Source organism: Rhinolophus ferrumequinum, chromosome 18, assembly GCF_004115265.2.
Source record: "Rhinolophus ferrumequinum isolate MPI-CBG mRhiFer1 chromosome 18, mRhiFer1_v1.p, whole genome shotgun sequence".
In the NCBI taxonomy this organism is placed as follows: Eukaryota; Metazoa; Chordata; class Mammalia; order Chiroptera; family Rhinolophidae; genus Rhinolophus; species Rhinolophus ferrumequinum.
The window spans coordinates 39,443,307-39,466,274 of NC_046301.1; the positions used below are offsets into that span (position 1 = coordinate 39,443,307).

At 46.9% G+C, this 22,968-nt stretch overlaps 1 protein-coding gene across 8 annotated transcripts in view; it reads right to left on the minus strand.

The window, feature by feature from the left end:
- The window catches only part of SMARCA4 (SWI/SNF related, matrix associated, actin dependent regulator of chromatin, subfamily a, member 4), an 85,052-nt gene extending 73,223 nt beyond the window's left edge, over positions 1 to 11,829 (minus strand). For 3 of the 8 annotated variants that reach the window (XM_033133624.1, XM_033133619.1, XM_033133620.1), the window contains exon 1: positions 11,488 to 11,662. The gene's annotated coding sequence lies outside the window, so the exon portion shown is untranslated. Of the gene's footprint in view, positions 1 to 11,487; positions 11,663 to 11,683 lie in introns of those variants that run through there. The other 5 variants (XM_033133628.1, XM_033133629.1, XM_033133621.1 and 2 more) reach the window with 4 other exon arrangements.
- Between the last annotated feature and the right edge of the window lie 11,139 nt (positions 11,830 to 22,968).

Genomic DNA, 22,968 nt, shown 5'->3' on the forward strand with positions numbered 1-22,968 from the left:
GCAAATCCTTAAGGATTCCTGCAGCATCTGGCAATCCAGGGTTTCTTTCTCACCTGGAGGTCTCTACTCTAAGTCAAGCCAACTGGAACTGACAGCAAAACAGACTCCATGCCAGCTCGGGGACATCATCTCCCTGTCTAAAGGCAGACGTGCCAACCAGCCAACACTGGAAGTGTCTTTGGAATGATGGCTCATCTAAAGGTGGTTTATACTTAGAATCGGCCCTTCCCCCTCCTCTTCCCATCGAAGTGCATGGCACCTCCAGGAATTACCTGCCTCCACTCAGCACTGCTAACTTCATCGGCAGCACAGAGGCCACCACTGACACTGGAGGGCACACACAAAGATTCCCGTGCCCAAATATGGCAATGTTGGCTTCTGAGAGGCCCAGCACTTCACAACTTTGAAAATGATATTTGCTTCAGAAGCTGCCCCCTCTGAAGGGTCAGGCTGCAACGAAGCAGGAAGCGCACAGAGCCACTACCAGCAAGTCTTCTGGAGTGAAAGCTCAGACACATGGAGGAGCAACAGTAATGGGGACTCAAAAAAAGCGCAGACACGATACAAAGCTGTCCTAAGCAGCACAACGGGTGGGGCTCCATCAAACACTGAGGTGCCCAATCAAGTGCTCGTCCTGCAAGTGGACATGCGCTGTGGTGCTGGAGACGACAGGACAAGTGGAACCGGGAATGGCTCTCTGACCCGCAGCGTAGTGCTGAGGAGGGAGGGGCTCTTCCTTTTATTTCCCTGACCTGAGGGGCAGCACACCTGAAATGCCCGATTCTAGGCACACGGCTGCATGAAGCCTAGACCAGACATAGCACTTCCAACATTTCAGAAGGCACCGCGGGCCCTTTCCCTGTAAGACCCTCCTCCCCGGCAGAACCACAGTGCGGACTCGACCACTGCACGTTGGTTTCACCTGATATTGAACTGCATCTGAAAAGAAGACCACACAGCAGTGTCCTCTGGCTTATCTGGGGGGGCATGCATGTTACCGGGTGTAGCAGTCATTTGTTCTTACTTGTCCTGTTCATGGAGCTCATGCTACTAGGTTTGGACTAGCGCGAATAAAGCTGCTACAAACAATGTCATCTGAGGAGTGTGGGTGCTCATTGTTCTTGGGTATCCAAGACTCGAACTGATGGCCATTAGGAAGGCATAACTAGCTTTGGTGGATAGTGTGCTTTCCCAAGTAGGACTGTGGTCGGACAAGCCGCCCCCCCCACCCCCCCCCCACCCCCGCAGTGCGTCAGCCTTCCAGTTTCTCCACGTCAACACCGGCACTTGGCGCTGTCAGTCTTTCTAGTTTGTACCGTTCTTTGGGCGTTATGTATAATCATATCTCATTACGGTTTTAATTCGTATTTCCCTTATGACTAATGGTGCTGAACACCTTTCCGTATTCTTACTGGCCACTGAAATAGCCACTTCTGTAAAGGTTCTACGTTTTCGCTAACATCTGACTGGGAACAAGTGGTTGGCATTACCATGGCCAGTCTATGACTCACCTGTGCTACTTACTGGTGTCTTGTGATGAAAAGGAGGTTCTCAATTTTAATCATGTCTGATTTATCAAGTTTGTTCCTTTATGGTTAATGGTTTGCGGGGGTCCTGTTTAAGAGACTTTTGTCTACCTGTGACATACCAAAAAATGTGTATTTGGTTTCTACCTTCTATACCTGACACAGAACCTCTAAAACCCTTGTAATTTCCTAAGTGACAAGGGTGATAGCAGCATATTCCACAGAGCTCCAAAATCCCTTAGAATTTCCTGGGTGATACACACGCCTTTTGTTCTAAAGAGGTTGGCTCCTAGAGAGCTTCAGGATGGGGGTCGGCTGCCAAAAAGACCAAGCCATGGTTAGAAGCTTGAAACTTGCAGTCCAACTCCCCGTCCTCCGGGGAGGAGAGAAGGGCTGGGGTTTGAGTTAATTGATCACTTACGTGGTGCAGCTTCCATAAAAACTAAATTACACAGTCCAGAATCTTCTGGGTTGGTGAACATATCCACAGGTAAGGAGGGTGATGCATCCCAACTCCATGAGGACAGAAGCGCCTGCACCCAGGACCGTTTCAGACCTCACTTTCTGTATCTCTTCATCTGACTGTACATCTATATTCTTTAAAATAAACTGGGAAACATAAGTAAATGTCCCTTGAATTTTATGAGACGTTCTAGCACATTTTCAAAAGTGAGGAGTGAGTTCTGGGAACTCCTGATTTGTAGCTAAATCAGACAGAAGAAGAGTGGGTAGCCTGAGGGCCACGAGCTGTGACTGGCATCAGAAGTGGGGACAGTTCTGGGGGACTGCGCCCTTAATGTGTGGAATCTGCACTACGTGCATATATTCCCAAAACGGAACTGCAGAATACCTAGTCGGTGTGTGCAGAAACTTGGAGAATTGCTTGATGTGGGAAATCTACGTCTGGGGTCAGAAGTGTGAGCAGAGGAAACAGGTTTCCCTCTACTACCTCAAGCTCATGGGATAGAAGGGAAGGAATACTTTAATATCCAAGGGGATTGTGACTTGCCCCTGCCCCTGGTGACTTACAACTGCTGAGTCACAAAGAAATCACAGGGCGGAAGATCCAGCCCGAGAAGGAAGCAGGGCTGTGGGCAGGACCCGGATTTCCTCACCAGGCCTGCACCACCACACGACACGCAAGGACTGTTACTGGCCTCGTGGACAGAAAGGTCCCTGAGGCTCGGCAACCACACAGCAGGTCTGCAGAGGGGCTGGGATCACAAGGCCAGGCTGCAGGGCAACCCAAACTTCGAGCATGGACTCTGTCCCCTGCCATCTGCGCGACGCTGGGTGAGTGCCGTGACCTGAGCTTCTGGTTCCTCCTCTGTAGGCTGGAGCTGAGACCCGTGCCTCCATCAGGGGTCGCAGCCAGCATGAGATGAGCTAACACAAGCAAGGCTCATACAGGCAGGAAGTGCTACCACACTTCTGCTGAAATTGAGGGTCCTCACATTTACCGAGCAGTTGCTTATTGCTGGTCACTGCTGTCCTAGAAGTGTCACTCAGATAAAGTCCTTCCACCCTTCTTTCCCCATACAGAGATGAGGGAACGAGCCATATAATAAGTAACCACTCTGGAGAACTTCCTAAGTTTAGCCTCCCTGCAGGGCAAACCTGGATTAATGCTCCCGGCCCTCGGTGCTCATGACACCATGCTCGCCTGTCCCGTCCAGAAGCAGAGTCTTCAGAAGGCAAACTGCTGAACTGGAGGGACAGCGGCTCCCTGAAGAGCAGCACAGCACTGTGCAAACAAAGTCCAGCCTGGAACTCAATGGGCAGGATTGGGGTACTGCAAACTCTCCCTTAACTTCTAGGTTCCCACTGCCACAAAATGTGCCAGCCAACCCTTCCCGAGGGGCGGGGGTCGGCCTGGCCCTGCTGAGAGCTGGGACGGGTGTGGGATGGGGTACCACTGTCCTCCAGCGAGATGCCTACCCAAGAGGGCCAGACAGGAATTCGAGAAGAGAGAGGGCAAGGGACGCCCCTTTTCGCCACCCCTTCTTCCCTCATCACCAAACACCCCTGACCTTTTCTCTACAGGAAACTAAAGAGCTGGCTTTTCCAGCAAATTCCTTGGGTCCCCGAGGTCATCCTAAGTCAGGTCTTGAAGGTTTCGGGTGGCTTCTACGGTGCTGCCCGGACTCTTGCAGCAAGTCTCTCTCTGACGTGTCACTTGGTCTCTGGGCTGAGAAAGGGAACACGACTTCACACAACACTGAAATCCATCTCAAACCAGACAGCCGCACCTAAGCGGATGAGAAAGAAATGACGGACAAGGGAATGCAGGGGTCAAAATGGCGAAAGTGCTAGCATGTGTGTCTGGGAGCCTAATCCAGATGTGTGTGGCCCATGGGTTGGGTGCATCACGGCTCCACGAGGAGGAAGAGAGCCTGGGAATCCAGGAGTGCAGCCCAAAGGAATGTGACTGGAAGTCAAACTACTAGGGGCAAGAATCAAAAAGCTGAAAATTAAGACGTTCAGGAGGACACAAATGAAAACAGGTTCCCGGGTTCCTAGGGCCAAAGGGTCTGGAAGTGACTTGGCCACATTACCTCGATTTCTCTGAGAACCACCTCAATTGCCAAACCACCATAAAATGCCCCCATGATCTGTGCTGCAGAAGTCGTGGCACCATTAACAATGAATGAGGGAGCTCTGTACACGTGGACCAAGAGGATTATCCCAACGAAGCAGGGGAAAGAGTCCAGGTGCGTGGACTGAGCCCCATTTTGGTAGGCAGACCCCTGAACATGGTTTGAACTGCATGGGTCCACTTATATGCAGATTTTTTTTCAATACTGTAAATATATTTTTTCTCTTATTTATGATTTTCTTAACATTTTCTTTTTCTCTAAATTATAATACAGTATATAACACACGTAACATACAACGAATGTGTTAGTTGACTGTTTATATTATCGCTAAGCTTCTGGTCAACAGTAGTCTATTAGTAGTCTATTAGTTTAGTTTTGGAGAAGTCAAAAGTTACACATAGATTTTCAACCGGGTGGGGTGGGGAAGGGGGGACCCCCAACCCACACATTGTTCAAGGGTCATTTGTACTGTGTACACATTAATCTAAGCCTAGAAGCCAGCCCAAAGAAAATATACACCAAACTGGTTGGCAGCGGCCAGCACGCAGCTCTTTCTGGATGGGGAACTTACATTTTCCACATCACGGACTTCTAGTGCTTTTTTCCTTTATGTGTGTTTGTCTTTTACAATAACCCTCTATTACTTTTGTAATCAGATTTTTATAAAACACTTAAAAGAAAACAACCCTAGGTCAGAAAAATACCCGAGAATTAAATACCCAGAAAAGATGCCTTCTGTGGAAATAAAAGAGAAAGATGAAAGGGTCTGAGGACTGCATTATTTTCCATCTACTTTCAACTTCATCAAAATTATCATTTAAAATAGAAACGTCTGTCGCCATTCAAATGAGGAACCAGATTGCTGGAGGATTAAAGGTCTAGTTTCTTCTTTCCTAACACCCTTGCTTTTCTCTTATAAATAAAAAAGGACCCTGATGGCCAGCCATTGTGGCAGGGACCCTCTAATATCTGCCTGCTGGAATTACGGTTTGTTTTGCTGCCAGAAAAACAGCCCCAGGTTGGCCCAGGATATCTGCCATGTTGTCTATGGGTGTGGAGAAACACGTTTCATCGGCAGATACAACACGTTTCATCAGCAGATACAACAGGGCAGTCGAGTTATGGCAGGGTGCTCAAAGCCATCAACGGCAGCTGGGCAAAACCAGCCCCATTCGTTACATTTAAAATACAAAACATTTCCCTCTGAATACTCACTCTACTAAGAAAACCCTCCAGAGGGGACCTGATGCTGTGGGGCGCTCTAGTCCTTGAACCTGGGAGGGACTTAAGGGGCGAGGCATCTGTGGTCTTAAGGATCCAGAGGAAATGGCTTATTCCTGAGACTGTGCTTCCCCAATGCTGGGTGTCCTGCAGCATTTTCCTTGCAATATAATTAAGCAGCAAAACCTTGCCCTACATTTAAAAGGGAATGCCTTTCAGAAAGGAAAAAGTCATGCTATGATGATCAATTACAATGTCGTCTCAGTTCTACTGTTTCCCTGAAAATAAGACCTAGCCGGACAATCAGCTCTAATGCGTCTTCCGGAGCAAAAATTAATATAAGACTCGGTCTTATTTTACTATAAGACCGGGTATGATATAATATAATACCGGGTCTTATATTAATTTTTGCTCCAAAAGACGCATTAGAGCTGATGGTCTGGCTAGGTCTTATTTTCAGGGAAGCAGGATAGGTACCTAAAAGGTAGACAAGCCAAATTGTTAACAGGTATTATTTTTAGCATTGGGAATTATGTATCACTTTATTCGTTGGAATCCACCCCCTACTCTTTAAAAACTTTTTCATTCACCTGAAAACCACTGGTTTTCTGCCGAGGCAGTTCACACTCTAATCCAGAAGATAGGGATAGTGTCTATACGGTTAAGAACACGAACACTATCCTATCTATCCACCAGATGGACGCTTTTCAAACTCTTTTGACCATGACCCAGAGTCAGGACATGGCCCAACACAAACACACCTCAGGTAACTGCAACAAGTTTTACAAATCCCTCCTCACCCTGGTCCCCTTAAGGCTGGTCAAACCTAGATGGATGTCATCCCTCACCGCTGGGTATGTTGTGGTGCCTGCTGTGCATACGCACCACTGAGCACGACACGTGGAGAGGGCAGGAGAGCAGGAGCTCAGAAACTGCGAGAGTGGGCAAGAGGGAGCTGGGAGGCATGGCCCCCACACCTGCCGAGTATCACTTGGGACAGGCACTCCCAGCCACCCAAAGACCAACTCTGGGCTGAGCAAGGTTCCAGGCAATGGGCACCTAGCAGAGAACAAAGTCCCTGCCTGGTGGGACTGAGAACTGAGGGACAGAGACAAGCACATACACAAATGTGACATGACATCATGTGGGGGTAGAAGTGCTATGAGAAAATGATCAAGCAGTTTAGTTGATGGAAGGTGCTCTTTCAATCATGGTGGCCAGGAATGGTCTCAGTGATGGGGACATATCTGAGCAGAGACCTGAAGTGAAAGGGGAGTCACATGGCTATCTATGGGTAGAGGGACCAGCGAGTGCAAAGGCCCTGGGGTGGGACCTGGGGGCAAGGGGTGTGTGGCAGATGAGGTCGGAGATGGGAAGGAGAGCAGATCGCAGGCCTTGAAGGCAGTGGTCAGGAAGGAGTCTTACTCCAGGTGCAATGGGAAACCACTGGAATATTCTGGGCAGGGCAGTGGCTCGATCTGATGATGGTTTTAGATTTCTCTGGACAGGCTAATGGAACAGATGTGGGGCATGTGGGGCGAGGGGGGTCAAGGACGAGCAAGGTGACCCTGCAGAAATGGCTTATTCCTGAGACTTGGGGCTGCTCAGCCCTGACGCCAAGCTTGGCAAAGCCCAGCCAGGCTAGATTTCAGCCCCAACTCACATCCCTTTCGTTCAATACTGACAAGTGGGGAGACTACGGGAGTTCAGGATTGTATGGTCAGAGAGGTTAAGTCATTTGCCCCAAATCACACAGGAAGTAGAATCCTGCCTCAAGTATGACTGCAAGGTCTGAGTAACTGATTCAGGCTGAGATCAGAAGGCAGAGAGCCTGGCAGGATGTGGGGTGCAGGCAAAGGGAAGCCCTCCTACAGGCAGGAGCACGTAGGGGGTAATCTGTGGGGATGGGCAAAGGCACTCAGCACACCTGCAGCCCAGGCTGCGATGAGTGGTCACCAGGGCCAGATGCAGCTCGCAGGGTGCAGTGAGTGTCACCATTAGGACCGTGATACTTTACTGGAACACTCCGGGCAAGTCAGGATGGCACACTTCAAACCCTGCCGCCTCAAGTCTCAGACTGTCACAGGTGAAGCAGCAACTGTCATGTGGCCACCTGCTTCCTGAGCCAGTGGGGCTGACCTGCTGGCTAAAGAGGAATTTAAAGCAGCCCAAGGAGACATTTTAAAGGCCACTGCTACTAAAACTGGGGTCCATCCTCCTTGATCACACTCACAGTTGGTGAACTTCACACTGAACAAAACTCACTGTTCTCAGTAAAATGCAAAAATGAAGACGTGCCCCTTCAACAAAGTAAATGAGTCCCGAAGTAAAGCTCTGGAAACAAATCTGGGTGCAAAGGCCAGGAAGGGGCCAGGGCAGGTTTATGTCCTGTTAACACATCCCGTTTTCTAAAGAAAGCCCCTGCCCTGAGATAACTGGAGGGAAACCCATGCATCCCCTCCCTTCCTCTGCCTTGTGAAATCTAATCCCCCCACAAACCCAGCTCCACCTGGCGCTTCCCTCCAGGCCCTTTCCCACATAGGAAGATGAGCAGAGGCCAAATTTCCCATGTCTGTCAATTCCATATCCTGAAAAATTAGTAACAGCAGCGTGCAACTAGAGAACTCCAACTAAGGTATCACTGAGCATATTAATGAGCCTACTACTTCTTCGGGGTGACAGCTATAAGGTTGACAGCAACAGCAGCTCCATTGGCCTCAGACCCAATTCTGACATGTTGCTCCTCTGACATTTCCCCCCATATTCCTGCAGCTGTTACTTCCTTTTCATAGGTTTTCCACACCCCTTTTATTCTAATATTTTTTTAAAAACTTTGATTCGCTCTGAAGTGTTCCAATCAATGTTACAAGTTATGAGAAAATACGTGAACAATGAACATTTGATATCTTTCAAAAGCCATGCCACCAAACACACTTCCCTCTTTCTAGTGCCTTATGGTGAAACTGCAAAGCATACAAACTTTTAAGTATTAAGGACAAAATGAAGGAGTTGATGCCTTCGTTAACACCTTGAAAACATATGGAACTACTGCAAAGGGACAAAAATATATTCTGTACCCACCAAGGTATTGTAGGAATCTTCATAAATGACAACAGCTACCAATATGTGTCAGACACCTTTCTAAGCACTCTACATTTGTCATTTTGCTGTTGAGTCTGTAGCAATCCCCCGAGTTGGGTACTATTACTGCCCCCCTTTGCAAATAAGGAGATGGATCTGAGCGAAGCAGAACAGGGCCCCTGTGTGCCTGCTGCCGATGGAATCGCCAGCCCTAGCAGTGCCTGGCTCGTGGCAGGCACTCGGTGCACGTCTGTTCACTGTATGAATGGGACATGAGTGCTTAGGCCACTCTTGCACAACTCCATTCACAGTGTGTTCTATCTGTGGTCGGTGTGAATGGGTCCCTCTTGGACCAAGTCTTGCACAACTCCAGGAGGCACCTTTCACATTGTGTTTGGTCTACCGTCAATGTGAATAGGTCCCCTGTGCCATGGCAGCCCTGATGACCGAGGCCAAAATCAGCTGGCAAATCTGAGGACTTACTATGTGCCAGTAAGCTACTGTCAACCCCATTTCTCTGAGGCACCAAGAAAAAAAGTAGCAAAGCCTGGAGTCAAAACCAGGACGGCTGACTGGAGAGCCCCAGGTGAAGAAATAGCCCTGGATGTCAGTTTCTTCATTAGCAGAATGTTTTCACCAGCCATTCACCCAAAATACGGAGTTCCTCCCACCCTCTCACATGTGCTCTAGGGTTACCTCCCAGGGTTTTGAGGGTCCACAAGGAGTGGCAAAGGTATGTAAATAAAAATGTGTTTATGTGGGATGCTTTGCACAGACAGAAAAAACTTTGGAGACCACGGCACTGATGTCACCCACCCCCACCGGACTCAAACCCTGGAAGATCAATGTCTCCAGAAGAGTGAGACACAAAATGATTTTAGAGGGCACGAGGACAAACATTTGTTATTTTCACAATTATGTATGCATTGATTGTAAGGCAAATTAGTAAAATACATATAACTAGCTCACCATATGCCGGGTGCTGCAGTGTGTTAAGCAGCTTCAAACCGTGTTTCCCCGAAAATAAGACCTAGCCGGACAGTCAGCGCTAATGCGCCTTGTGGAGCAAAAATTAATATAAGACCCGGTCTTATTTTACTATAAGACCGGGTCTAATATAATATATACCGGGTCTTATATTAATTGTTGCTCCACAAGGCGCATTAGCGCTGACTGTCCGGCTAGGTCTTATTTTCGGGGAAACACGGTATGTTACCTCATTCAATCCTCACAACCACCGTTTGAGGTGGCATCACTGTCATGCCTGTTTCACAAGTTGGGGGGGACCCACTGATAAGTACCTTGCTCAAGGTCAAGCTAAGATTTAGAATCCAGGAGGTCTGATTCCAGAACAGCACTCCTCACCACCATTCCACACTAACTACCAACCCACACCCTCCTTCTGGGGGAATGAGGTTTGGGAAACAATAGCCTAGAAAGTTAAAAACCAACAACAACTAAAATGTTTCCTGCTTACAACCCACCACTAATCAGTCCTGTACCAAGCATTTCACGCACATGTTCACTCAATCCTCCCAAGGGCCCTTCACTCATTGCACAAACGTTTTGCTAAGGGCCTACCATGTGCCAGGCCCAAAGAACACTGCGGGAGACAGCACCCTACTCTGATGGCCCTCAGAGAAGACTGGATGTGGAATTACAACCCGGAGTGAACGTCTACACAGGAAAGGACCAAGGCAACGTGCGAGTGTAGCAGAGGGAACAATGACTATTACAGGGCAGTCAAAAGCCAAGCCTGGACATCCTCCCTGACTCGAGTAGAGGCCCCCTCTTCCAGGCAGCCTCCTTGATCTCAGGCTCCAGCTACTCCCCTGGGTATCCACTGTGTTCCTTTCACAGTAAGAGTTGTGAGGATTAAATGAAAGGCCAAGGGGAGTAGTTCCCACATTTACCACCTGTTCTCCTACAAGACTGGAGAGGCTCCTCAGGGCATCCAACCACCAACCATCTGACACCCAGTTAGGGACTCAATGGATATTTGCTGAACAATGAAGAAGGAGATTGAACCAGACAGTAACAACAGGGCTTCTCACTTCCCAGGAACCATTTTTCAGGTTTTCACCAGCTCCATTTGTGACATTATTCCCATTTCACAAAGGAGGAATCTAAGAGGTACAGAGATTAAACTATTTGCCTAAAGTCACACAGCTAAGTGACTGACAGCGCCAGCAATGAAACCCTAATTCCGTCTGTCAATTCAAACTGAAAACTTGTTTCAAATTCCTGGGAAGTGGCTCTTACACTTATTTATTCCCTACTTTTCCAAGGATTCACTGGGAGAAAAAAATAAAAATCAAGACTGGTGTCTTCAAGACCGTCAAAACACTCTCTTAAAGGACCATGTTTTAAATAAAAGCCTTCATCTGGAAAATCAATTGGGAGGAAGGGAAAAGGATGCAAAACAAATACAATGCTTTCAACAGCAAACAGTGCCGGTCCTCCTCCACTTGCTGTCGACCACTCAGGGCAAACATTTTGAAGTCACTACTTGCAAGGGATGGGCCAAGTCATTTACCTTTCCTTGAAAACCTAGAATAAGTGATTTTTAAAATAAAATCTTAGGTCGGCTAACCCAGGGGTGCTGCCAGGAGGCACTGGACACATCTGGGTTTTTTCTTACGGAGCCTCGATCACAGCCTCCCTAAAGGGCAATATTCGGTTCGGACCTTTTACAACATAGCCAGAAAATCCCCGAAGCCCGGCTATTGTTGCAGCCGCCGCAGAGACCCCTGGCCCGCCAAGGGGGCAGCAAGCTTTGTCCCGCGACCCTGGCGAGAGCGCGCGCGGGGGTCGCGCGGCCTCCACGCGGCCCGGGCCCCCACCCCACCCGCCCGCGCGGATGCTACAGCCGCCGCGGCCTCGCTACACTGTGGCTTTCCCCGCGCGCGCGGTGCCGGACGGGCTTCTTGACCCTCGGGCGCCGCCGTACCCCAGCCCTGCTCTGGGCGCCAGTGGCCCCCTCCCCCCTCGGCCCCCCGGCTCCATTCAAACCACCCTCCCAAGCCCCGCGCGGCGCTCCCCCCGCGGCCCGCGTTCCTTACCGGGAGCCGCCGGCACCGCCGCCTTCCCGGCACCGCCCCCGACCCTCCGAGCGGGGCCGGAGGCAGAGTAAGCTTCTCGCCTCTCCTCACGAAACAAAGAAGCCGCCGCCGCCACCGAGCGAGAGTAAGCCTCGTGCGCGCGCCCGCCTCGGCCGCCCCCCCACGCCTCCCGCGTCCCCGCTGCGCGCGCACTCACCGGCTTCCTCCCCCCCACGGACGGCCTCTCTCGCTTCCGCCGCCCGCCCGGCCTCGTGCGCGCGCCCGCCCGCCCTTCCGCTTCCAGCGCGCGTGCGCGTGGGACGAGGGCTAGGGGAGGTGGGCCGGACCAGAGAGAGCGTACGCGCCCGACGCACCTCCCACCGATTTCCAGGAAGGTCCTGCGCTTGCGCACAGGCGTCTTCTTCTTCCGCACGTCGCGCGTCCCGACGCCGCCGAGCGTGCGCAGAGCGGGCGCCACTGCGGCGGTGGTGGCGGCGGCGACGGCACGTTGGGGGATGGGACGGGGAGGCGGTGGCGTCTGCAGGGAAGGGATGGCCGAGTGGTCGTGATAGTCGGAATGAGGACCTGAGGCCCTGTGCGTGAAGCTGGACTGAGGTTGAGCAAAGTCGGCCAAGCGCGGGCCTGAGAATCGCTTTCATCCCTGGTAGGGGGATGGCGGGGCCTGTTGCGAAGCCAGGTGGGCCCCCACCATACCTGTCTTTTCTGCCTACCTAGTTCTATTAATTAGTTTAGCAAATATTTATTAACCTGCTCCTGTGTCCCAGGCGCAAGTGCAGCGGCACAGAACAGACAAAAATCTCAGACCGCTGTGGTGCTCACGGTCTAGTAAGGGAGGCAAGTGAGAGACAAGAGAAATAAGTAAAATACGTTGTGTTGAGACAGAGACATCTTGGGTCGTGAACATTTTAAATGGGACAGCCAGGGAAGGGCCCGATGCGAAGAAGACATTTGAGTCGACATCAAAGCAGTGAGAGAGCCTTGTTCCTAGTGTGAAGGCCCAGAACTCTAGGCGGCCTCTTCTGTGTTCTGAAAGTATCTCCAGTGCCACCTCATTTAGTCCCCCAACTGGACAAACGCTCCCCAAGGTCAGGTTCCACAGCCCGTGACTCTCCCCACCTTGCCTCTTTATCCTGCTCTTCATTTTTTAGGTGTCAGCTGATTCACCAACTCAAGCCTCGCCTCCTTTTTGACCACTGACTCCTTTTCCCTTCACATTTCTTGGGTACCCTCTTTTCTGCTGTCTGTCTCCCTTCCCTCAATTTAAATGACAAAGAAGTTAATTTTAGTCATTAGTGAATACCCAGCATCGCTAGCATGCTTTGTAGCGTAGAGTAGAAGAGGAGATCGCACACTGGAATCAGAAAGACCTGGATTTAAAACCTGACTCTATGTTAGTAGCTGGTGGGTGCCAGGCAAGTTTATTGGACTCATGTACACTACCCTTTCTTCACCTGTAAAATGGAAATAATAATGGCGCCCATCTCCACAGGCTGGTTATGAGGAGTCCATATGCAGGTCACCTTGGAGTTCCCTAAACCTTACCTCGTAATGTTGAGTAATACACAGTAAATGGGCAAGTGGGGTCTCCACATCGATCTTTAAGTAATATTTTTAAGCACCCTCAACATGCTAAGCACTGAGCTGATCGGGCCTGCAGTGATCACACTGGAAAGGCAGGGCTCCTGCCCATGGAGCGGACAGTCAATGAGTTCAGTTGACAGTCTCCCATACTGATCACACTAATACGTGATAGAAAACTCGAAATGCAACGGAAGAAAAGCCTAGGGTGTGATGAGGTCATGACATGGGATCTTCCTGGGATGGAGAAGTCAGGTAGACTTCTCTGAGGGAGAGGTACGTATGTCAAAATCCAAAGGATGAGCAAGAGCAAAGAGGAGGATGACACTAGAGAGGAAACAGGATGTGCCAAAGCCCTGAGGAGGAAAAGAGTGTGGGAACAGAAAAAGGCCCAAGGGGGCTTGAGGGGGAGGTGAGTAGCAGCCATACCAGATAGGGCCTTGTGGGCTTTGGTGAGCATCTTCAGCTTTTTCTGGAGCACAGTGGGAAGCAGTTGAAGGGCTTTAATCAGGAGAACCCCATGGCTGTTCTGGCTGCTGGGTGGAGACTTGGCCAGCAGGTAAGGAGAGGAAGTGGGGAGTCCCTTTAGGCCATAGCAGTGGCCCAGAGTAGAGAAAGTGGTGGCTTGCACTAGTGTGAAGGTGGAAGAGGTACAGAGAGTTGGAGGAAGAATAGATAGAAATTGGAAGAGTGGAAGGAGGAAGAGATAAAGGAGGGTCAAGAGTGAATTCCCAGCTTTCTCTGCAACTGGGATGATGGGGACATGGAAACTCTGGCAAGAAAGGGTCAGGAGTCCTGTTTGAAGGATACGATATCTGTTGGGAACAATCCTGTATACCAGTGGTTCATGACTGTACATTGGAATCCGGGTTAAGCAAAATGGATGTCTTGTGTGTGTGTGTGTGTGTGTGTGTGTGTGTGTGTGTGTGTACAACATATATATATGTGTGTGTGTGTGTGTGTGTGTGTGTGATTTTATTGGAGAAGGGAAACAGGACTTTATTGGGGAACAGTGTGTATTTCCAGGACTTTTTATTGGGGAACAGTAGTGTTTTTCCCAGGACTCATCAGCTCCATCCAAGTCAAGTTGTCCTTTCAGTCTTAGTTGTGGAGGGCACAGCTCATCTCCAGGTCCAGTTGCCATTGTTAGTTGCAGGGGGCGCAGCCCACCATCCCTTGTGGATGTTGAACCAGCAACCACAGAGCCCGCGCTCCAACCAACTGAGCCATCTGGGAGCTTGGGGGCAGCTCAGCTCAAGGTGCCGTGTTCAATCTTAGTTGCAGGGGGCGCAGCCCACGATCCCTTGGAGGGAGTCGAGGAGGAGTCGAACCGACAACCTTGTGGTTGAGAGCCCACGCACCAACCAGCTGAGCCATCTGGCCACCCGGGAGCTGAGCAGCAGCTCATTTACTTCATTCTAGTTGGAAGCGCAGCTCACTGGCTCATGTGTGAATTGAATCGGCAGCCCCGTTGCCCAGAGCTCGTGATCTAACCAACTGAGCCACCCGTCTGCCCCATACTGGCCTTTTAATAATGACCTGTCCCAGGATTCAGACCTTCGTCCTCTCTCTACATTCACCCCTTTGGCTTCCAGTCTTGTGACATGAAAAAACTATCTACTTCCTTGGTAGTATCTACCCAAAGGAATTGAAAACATGTACTCATGTACTCAGATACTCGTAAACAAATGTTTATTGCTACTACACTATTCACAATAGCTGAGATGGAAACAGGAAACAATTTAAATGTTCCTCAACAAATAAATGGATAAACAAGTTGTGTTATATATTCAATGGAATATTTAGCCATAAAAAGTAATGTAGTCCTAAAACATACTACAATGTGGATGAACCTTAAAACATGCTAAGCGAAAGAAGTCAGACACAAAGGGCCACACAGTGTATGAATCTATTTCAAATGTTTAGAATAGGCAAATCTATGGAGACAGCAGATTGCCAGGGGCGGAGTGTAGTAGAGGGCGTAACTGCTTAGTGGATAAAGGGTTTTATTTTGGGACAATGAAAATATTTTGGAACTAGATAGAGGTGGTGCTTACACAATATTGTGAATGTACTAAATGCTACAAAATCGTTCAGTTTAAAATATTCAGTTTTGTTACATGAATCTTTTAGAAAAGTGTCTACATGCTAATGATTTCCAAATGTTTATTTCCTGCCTCGACCTCACCCTCGAGCTCCAGAAAATGACCTCTCAGACACCACCACTTGAGTATTATATAGGAGCTAAAATTTCAGTTCCATCATGTCCCTCTTTTGCTCAAAATCCCCCAATGGCTCCCATCTTTCCAAGAATAAAAGGCAAAGACCATCAAGAGAAAGAGAAGGCAAACCACAGGCTGGGAGAGAGCGAATGAGAAGACACGTGAAAAAGAACTGTTACCAAATACACAAAGAACTCTTAAAACTCCACAATAAGAAAATGAACCCAATTTAAAGATGGACAAACCTGAACAGACACCTCACCAAAGATGATACAAAGATGGCAAATAAGCATATGAAGAGGTGTTGAACATCCTGTGTCATTAGGGAATTGCAAATTAAAGCAACAGTGAGATACCACTGCACACCTATCAGAATGGGAGAAATCCAAGACTCTTGAAACACCAAATGCTGGAGAGGATGTGGAGGAACTCTTAGTCGTTCCTCGTGGGAGTGCAAAATGGTTCAGCCACTTTGGAAGATAGCTTGGCAGTTTCTTACAAAACTAAACATACTCTTACCATGTGACCCAGCAATCATGCACCTTGGTGCTTCCCCAAAGGAGCTGAAAACAGATGTCCACACCAAAACCTGCAAATGGATGTTTATAGCAGCTTCAATTACAATTGCCCAAACTTGGAAATGATCAAGAAATCCTTCAGAAGGTGAATGGATAAACTGTGGTACATCCAGACAATGGAATATTATTCAGCACTAAAAAAGAAACGAGCTATCAAGTCATAAAAACTTGGAGGAACCTTAAATACATATTACTAAGTGAAAGAAAGCAATCTGGGCAGGTTTATCCATATCGTTCCAACTATATACTAGTGTTCTGGAAAAGGCAAAACTATGTAGACAGTAAAAAGATCATGGGTTTCCAGGGATTAGAGAGGAGGGAGGGATGAATAGGTGGCGCACAGAGAATTTTTAGGGCAGTGAAACTACTCTGTAAGATACCACAATGGTGGTAGAGACATGTCACTATACATTTGTCCAAATCCATAGAATGTACAACACCAAGAGTGACCCTGTTGTAACCTACAGCCTTTGGGTGCTGATGCTGATTCAGTGTAGGTCCATCGCTGATACCAAATACACAGCTCTGGTGAGGGATGTGGATTATTGGGGGAGGGGTCTGTACACCTGTGGGGCAGGGGTATATGGAAACACTGCTTTCTGCTCAGTTTTGCTGTGAACCTAAAACGGCTCTAAAAAGTTTATTTTAAAAATGTAAACAAAAAAAGCCAAAGTCAGTCACCACAGGGGCCTACAGGCCCTTTGCTCCTTCCCTGACAGCATCTCCTCTTACCCTCCTGACTCTCCACTTCGGCCACCCACCTCCTTGCTTGTTGTTCTTCAAACCTGGCACATTCCTGCCCCAGGGCCTCTGTCTGTATGCTCCCAACACCTGCATGGCTCTGTCCCAGAGGCCGTGTAATGTTGCAGATGCCCCGTCCTGCATGCCCAGGTCATTTTTCTCTGTGGTACTCATCCCCCATGCTGGAGCATAAGCTTTGTGTCTGTCTCTGTCACCCACGTGTTCCCCAGCACCTCGCAAAGCACCAGATTCCTGGTGCAAAGAAGAGGATGAATGAATGAGCGCGTGGGCACTAAGGAAGGAGCTCTCGGGGTGACTCGATGCTGCTTCTCCTATGTGGAATCTGGGTCTATGGGATGCTTCCTGAGGCCTCAGTACTATCCCCCAGCTTCCCAGATGCCAATAGGGAGGAGAAGGCGCAGGCCCTGGCCTGGAGTTACACTGCACTGGGCTCTGCCCACATCTCGTGTCCTTGACCATGGCACCTTCCCCATCTGCCCTGTGGGGCCGTAACACCTGACCCTACTGCCTTCCCAGGTAGGAAGGATAGTCTGAGGTGCATGGGGAAAGCTGTACTGGTAATACAAAAAGGTGTGTAAAAGACCAGATGTTCCCAGCATCACTCTCCACGCGGCGAAGATAAAACTCACTGTTGGTTTTTACAATCTCAGTCTGTGTCCATGTCTACAACCTGTGTATCTGTTGGCCTATGAGGTGGGAGTTTCTCATATTTTTCATGTGGCTCAGAGGATCTGTTAGGGGGTCTCCAGAGATGCAGAAGCAATCAGATGTTGGATATATGCATATACACCCTATTGATACTATTGATACGATTTCTCTGAAGAAACAAAATATACAGAGGAAAAAAAATATATATATATATATATATTTGGGGGAGGGGAGATAATATGCATATATTTAGATAGGATAGAGATTTTTTTCGTTGGTTTGCTTTTATTCGACCTTTTTTGTTGTTGTTAGGTAGAGATTTATTTTAAGGAATTGGCTCACGTTGTAGGGGCTGGCAAGTCCAAAATCTAATCTGCAGAGCAGCCAAGCAAACTGGAAATACAGGTAAGAGTTGATATTGCAGTCTTGAGTCTGAATTCTGCCAGGCAGGAGCCTGGAAATTTAGGCAAGGTTTCTATGCTAGAGTCATAAAGAGAATTTCTTCTTTGGGAAACCTCAGTCTTTGCTGTAAAAACCTCAACTGATTGGACAAGGCCCACCAACGTTATGGATGTTCATCACTTTATTCAACATCAACTGATTTAAATGTTAATCACATCTTTAAAAAATACCTTCACAGCAATATTTAGTCTGGTGTTTGACCAAACAACTGGGCACCATGGCCTAGCCATGTTGATGCATAAAACCAACCATCACAGAGAAAATTTGATTTCTCTCCGACTCAGCAGCAAGGGCTTGAAATAAAAAGCTCACCCATGTCCAGTATGTGAAAATGTAAAATACATCCTCATCAGTTGTCACTATAAAGTGAATAATTTTTGAGTAATCTCTCCAGATCTTCCTTGCAACATGAAATTGCTTATTTGTTAACCAAATGTATATTTATTCCTCAAACATTACCTACTACCCTGAAAACGGCCTCACAAGAAAGTAATTTTCCCAAATCAGACAGTGAGACATGTAGTGTGGGAAAACAAGAAGCAGTTCTTCTAAATTACAAATGCAGGACAATAGATTTCTTTTAGCAGGCAGCCATGATTTTAATTCAACACATCAAATAACCAGTATGTCACATTATGCTTGCACTAAACCATACCACTTCCTGCAACTACAGGTAGAAATCTAACTACCCACATTTGTCATAATTTTACAGGTGTTTTGTTCTAGGTAGAGTATGTTTTATTTTAGGTTGAATTTATTAAACTCTTCTAAAACACTAGTTTTGAATCATTACACTTTGGGCCTCCATCAAGAGTAATCGACAATAGGTTTTATACACACACACACATTTGATATAGACATTTGACCAAAGAGGATATACAGATGGCAAAGTGGCACAAGAAAAGATGTTTAATTTCCTTAGTCATTAAGGAAATGTAAATTAAGACCACAAGGAGAAATTGCTACATACCTATTAGAATGGCTAAAATAAAAATTAGTGATAACACCAAATGCTGGTGAAGATGTGGAGAAACGGGAATACACTGGAACACATGAATACATTGCAGGTGGAGATATAAGTGGTATAACTACTCTGGAAAACAGTTTGGTAGTTTTAGAAGAAACTAAACAGACAACTATCACATGACCCAGTAATTATACTGCTGGGAGTTTATTGTAGAAAAATGAAAACTTCATGCAGAAATCTGTGCATGAATGTTTACAGCAGCTTTATCTGTAATAGACAAAACCTGGAAGCAGGCCAGGCGTCCTTGAATGGTTAAACAAGGTCCGTCAGTACCGTGGAATACTCCTTAGCAATAAAAGGCAACGAACTATTGATTTATGCAACAATCCAGATGAATGAATCTCCAGGAAATTATGATGAGCACAGCATTTTTAAAAAGCCATTTTCACAAAGGTTAAAGACGATCTGATTCCATTTATATAACATTTTCGAAATGGAGAACAGATTAGCAGTTTCCAGGAGGGAAGTGAGCATGGTTATTAAAAGGCAGCAGTGGGGATCCTTGGAGCATCGGAACTGTTTGCTATCTTGACTGCAGTGGTGGAAGCACAAACCCACACACATGATAAAATTGTATGACCCCACGTACAAATGAGTACAAGTAAACCCGAGAAAATCTGAATAAGATCAATGAATTGTGTCAGTGTCAGTATGCTGACTCATATATCTCAATAAAGCTGGGGGGGGAATAATGGAGTTATTTACATTAAATAAATATAAATATATCCTGGCTGTGATATTTTACTATCGTTTTACAAAAGATTACCATTGGGGACTCCCACAAATAATTGTACAGCCATGTTCATAGCAGCACTACTTACAATAGACAAGATGTGGAAGCAACCCGAGTGTCCAAACAGATGACTGGATAAACAAAATGTGGTCCATTCACACAGTGGAATATTACTCAGCCTTAAAACGGAAGGAAATTCTGACACATGCTACCATATGGATGAATCTTGAGGACATCATGCTCATGAAATAAGCCAGATGCAAAAGGACAAATGCTGTGTGATTCCACTTATATGAGGTACCAGGCAAATAGAGACAGAAAGAGTAGAGCTTACTGGGGACGGGGGAGGGAGACCGGGAGTTAGTGTTTAATGGGGACAGAGTTTCAGTGTAGAAAAATGAAAAAACTCCGGAGATGGATAACGGTGATGTTTGCAAAACAAAGTGAATGTACTTAATACCACTAAATTGTGCACTTAAAAAATAGCAAATTTTATGTTACTTATATTTTACCACATTAAAAAATGGGGGTTACCACTGGAAGAAGCTGAGAAAGTGTGAGAATCTCTCTGTATTATTTCTTACAACTGCAAAACCGGTTAAAAAAGAAAAGACAAAACAACTGCATCTAAATCAACAATGATCTCAATAAAATTTTCCATTAAAAACTTAAGTCAGTATGCAGGTAATTAATCAATCCTAACATTATTTTATGCTTTGACTCCTATACAAGTATTTTGTTTTATACTGCAGTGTAAGAGTCTCCTTCAAAGATTTTTAAAACGTATACGTATATATGAAGATCTTAAAGATCCTTGGGATAAAATTTTCATAAAAATATTAAGATGAGGTTAAATAAAGCAAAGCTTCAGATCACTTGTATTTCCTCGAATGTCTTTAAGCTGCTATTCAGGCAGAGAGAGAGAGAGAATAGGTATCACACTCCTTTCCTGGAGATTCATTCATCTGGGTTGTTGCACAACTCAATAGTTCATTCCCTTTTATTGCTGAGTAGTATTCCACGGCACGAATGGACTAGTTTGTTTAACCATTCACCTGTGTGAAGGACGCCTGGCCTGCTTCCAGGTTTTGTCTATTACAGATAAAGCTGCTCTGAACGTTCATGTACAAATTTCTGCATGAACATAAGTTTTCATTTCTCTATCATAAACTCCCAGCAGTATAATTACTGGATCATGTGATAGATGTCTGTTTAGTTTCTTCTGAAACTACCAAACTGTTTTCCAGAGTGGCTGTACCACTTACATCTCCACCTGCAATGTATTCATGTGTTCCAATGCATTCCCGTTTCTCCACATCTTCACCAGTATTTGGCATTGTCACTAATTTTTATTTTAGTCATTCTCATAGAGACGTAGTGATTTCTCATTGTGTTCTTAATTTACATTTCCTTAATGGCTAATGACATTAAACATCTTGGGCCTTTTTGGGCAACAGCGGGAGCACCAATGAGATCTGGTGAGTGCACTCAGCTTCTCCTTCCCAGTCCATTCATGATGAGGGCACAGTTTAAACTCTGATTGTGTCACTCTCCCTCCAAGGTCCGTAGGAACAAGGCACAATATTCTGAAGTCTACAGAACTCACCACCTCCGCTTTTTACCACGAGCTGTATATAACGTGATTATTTAACTTCATCTGGCTTGTGGAGCTCACATGAATTTGGGCAAATGAATAGCCGATCGGGTTGAGGGAGATGCATCCGCTTGTCAGTGATCTCATAAGATATGTTGGGTCCCTTCTCTGCTACAATTAAACCTTAGTTGCTAGAAGAAAATTAAAAGGAAAGAAGGACTCCCTTTTGGGATCCATAGTCACATTGTATGGCAAAACAATTCAACCAATTCATTACTTGGCTTATTTATACCATGTTTCCCCGAAAATAAGACCCAGGCAGACAATCAGTTCTAATTAGTCTTTTGGAGCAAAAATTAATATAAGACCCAGTCTTATATTACATTACATTATAAAGACCCAGTGTTATATAAAACCCGGTATTATATTATATTATATTATAGTATATTATAGTATATTATAGTATATTATATTATAGTATAGTATACCCGGTCTTATAGTAAAATAAGATCGGGTCTTATATTAATTTTTGCTCCGAAAGACACATTAGAGCTGATTGTCCGGCTCGGTCTTATTTTGGGGGAAACGGTATGTACTGTGCACCACCTCCGTCCCAATGGACATTATACTTTAGAGAAATATCCAAAGACATAACATTGGCCTGTGCAGTGCTCCCCACATTCACCAGGTAGGTGAACTGCCAAGGGGGCTTGTTTAAAACAGCCTGGAGAATCTCCTGGAGATTCTGAGACCCTCTTGGTGGGGCCCTCGCATTTGTTCCTAAAGAGTGCCCCTGATGAGTCCCACCATCCAGAACGTCTGTGAACAGCTGAGGAAGCAGGTTTCAGTGGGGCATATCCACAGGCTCTCAGACGTACCCCACCTGCTTGCCGATACTCAGAGAAAGGGGGGGAACTCCAACAAGGTATTCCCACACATTGTGGCCACGTGATTAATTCAAAATGACCATTTTTTTAAACTCTAGATTTAAATGTGTGCTAGAAAACATGTGTTTAGTGTGGCTGTCAGAATCCCCTGGAAGACCCCTTAACACACAGATCACTGGGTCCTGCCCACAGAGCGTCGTGTTCAGCAGATCTGGGGTAGAGCCTGGGAACCTGCATTGCCAAGGAGCTCCCAGGTGATGCTGTCACTGCTGGCCAGGGACCGTTTGTGTTAGGTGATGACATCCTCTCGGCAATCTGGCAAGGTTTCAGACGGTTGTCACCCTGCTGCCCTTGTCATGGGTGAGGCAGCTGAGCCCAGAGGTTCAGAAAGCTGTCCCGGCTCCCACAGCAGGGCTGAGGAGCTGGGAGGTGGCAGGCTGTCTCAGCAGAGCTCTGGTCTGATCTCTGGGAGGAGCCATTGTCTAGAAAGGAAGACAATGACACCCCTCGGGGCTGAATGCCTGCCTTATCTATTTACATAAATCCTTGAATGGCTCAAAATAGGCCCTGATTGTGTCTTAATAAGGCCCACAAGTCCCTGCTCCCCTCCTGCCTCCCCCCTTGGGGTTCCTTCACCACCTGCTTCATAACAATAGTCATACACATCTAACTGCAGGTCCCTGATGTTTGCACACAATTGCTCAGCCTGAATGCTCTCTCTGCCTCCCTCCTTGGCTTACTGCGTAAAGATTCAACTTAGATTTACCTTCTACCCCCTCACCCAGAAATAGGGACACTTAGGAGGGGACTCCGTTTTGAAAGGAGTTGAAAGAGCTTAGCAAGCCAAAGGGTAGGTGCTCAAGGGAGTCAGCAATAACTGCTAACCCTTGTATAGCACTTCCTGGGGGCCAGCTACTCTTCTAAACCTTGAATATGTAAATTCAGATATAATGAGAATGTAGAGTGGCTCCCACAGCAGAGGATTATCGG